The 2,146-nt window shown below is 35.6% G+C and overlaps 1 protein-coding gene across 4 annotated transcripts in view; it reads right to left on the minus strand.

Annotated features, from left to right (window-relative positions):
• LOC102257980 (probable ATP-dependent RNA helicase DDX60) overlaps positions 1-2,146 on the minus strand; it is a 98,671-nt gene that overhangs the window by 75,994 nt on the left and 20,531 nt on the right. The gene's annotated exons all lie outside the window — the stretch shown is intronic.

Below are 2,146 nucleotides of genomic sequence, written 5' to 3' on the forward strand. Positions count from 1 at the left end.
GAGGCACCCCCCCTCTCCCCCCCGAGTGCACAAATTTTTGTGCACCCGGGCCTCTGTATATATGATAGTTGGCAAATAAAAGCTTTTATTTAGTATCCAGTTCATAATTCTAGGTAACCTGCCATTGCTCTGCTCATTACCCCCTGGTGTTCACTGTTTCTATCTTTGCCGAATACTTTCCTGCCTGAGCTTTACAGCTCTCTGCCTGAGCACTTTTTATCTTATGGTCCATGTGGAGCAGTGCTAAGAATTTAATGCTCCAGAGTAGTCCTCAACCAAAGGCTGAGAGTCCCAGTATAATTTATCCGTACTTGCCCATAGTGGAAATCTATTCATTAACTTGTCCTGCATTTATTTTCCTCTCTTCCTTATCTAATCTTACCACTAACTTATTTGATCTTTCTGGGATCAATAGACTACTGGCACTTTAGTTTCTGCCTGGTGGAATTTATCCTGACAGGAGGAAAGAGGAAAGATATATATTCTTTTTCCATGTCATGAAAAATATCCTTATATCAATATATCCTAAACCCCATTAGCTTTTGTTCTCATTCATTCTGGGATCCTTTTCTTCTTCCTGAAATTCATCAAATAGAAATATCATCAGTGATGCTTTGATGATGGGTAAATCAGTTTTGTATTTCTGAAAATATCCATATTACTCCTTCATTCATAAACTATATTTTAAGAATTATATATAATGTCACTCTATTCTGACTTCTATTATCATTATTATTGAAAAAGTCTATTACTAGACTTTTTGTTTTTTATAAGTAACTAATTCTTTTAAGATATTTATTTCTATATTCTACAATTTTATTCTATTGTTTCAAGTGAGTGTATTTGCCTAAGAGTGTGAATATCTACATGTTTAATTTATTCCACTTGGAATTCATAATACATCCTGAATGTGCAAATTCTTATCTTTCATCAATCCAAGCAAATGCCCAACCTTGATCTCTTCAATTATTTCCCAACCCACATTGACTCAATCTCTCCTTCTGAATCTCCAAATGAATGAAAGGTTGACTTCTTCATTCTATCCTTCATATATATGTTAATCCTCATCCAAATGTATGGTTACTGATTTGAAAGAGAGGGGAGGGGAGGGAAGAGGGAGAGGGAGGGAGGAATAGAAGGAGGGAGAGAGAGGGAGAGAGAGAGAGAGAAAGAGAGAGAGAGAGGGAGAGGGAGAGAGAGAGAGAGAGAGAGAGAGAGAGACATTGATGTGAGAAAGCACTTCCTGTATACACCTGGACCAGGATCAAACCCGCAACCTTCTGGTGTACAAGATGATGCTCTAAACAAGAGCCACACCAATCAGGGCTTCTTCATATATTATAACATCACTTTTATATTTATTATTTATATTTGTTTGTTTGTTTGTTTTTTATTTATTTATTTATAAATTGTTTTCCAGTTTTATTGAAGTGTAATCAACATACAGCTGTGTAAATTTAAGGTGTAAAATGTGTTAATCTCTAGTGCTATGTAATTCTTTTGATCAATTTCTAGTTCACAAATTCTCTTTAGCAATATTCAATCAGCTTCTTAACTCATCTGTTGATAATATTTTCATTTCTACAAGTTTGGTTATTTTAAAATGAAAATGATGTTTTATAGTATTTTATTTTCTCATGTGTCAAGTCTCATATTTTATTTTTTTAAACATTTTAAACACATATATAGCATATTTTAGATTTGGTAATTACAAAATCTGAAGTATTTAAGAGTTCTAGTTTTTTTCTCTTATTGTTTTTCTTAGGGCTTATTTCCTTTGTTGTTTTAAAAATTTGTATTTACACTAATATTTGGCAGAAAATCCTGTAAACTAAGGTGGCTTAGAGTTATCTGCTAATACAGTTAATCGGAGCCCCAAAAGCTTGGGAGGGCAGATCAATAACCAGAAACTCTCAGTGATTTACTTGGCATTACCCAGGGAGCAGACTTTCTTTATTTTAGGCCCCTGGGATTTTCATTTTGTTGTTTTCAGCTTAGCTATAATTATATAAAAAGACTAGAGACCCGGTACATGAAATTCGTGCACTGGGGGGTGGGGTTCCTTCAGCCCAGCCTGCCCCTCAGTCCGGGAGCCCTCAGTGGATATCCTACTGATGGCCACAGTCTGGCAGCAGAGGCTCTGAGC

The sequence above is a fragment of the Myotis brandtii genome, unplaced genomic scaffold (assembly GCF_000412655.1).
Source record: "Myotis brandtii unplaced genomic scaffold, ASM41265v1 scaffold14, whole genome shotgun sequence".
NCBI classification, from domain to species: domain Eukaryota; kingdom Metazoa; phylum Chordata; class Mammalia; order Chiroptera; family Vespertilionidae; genus Myotis; species Myotis brandtii.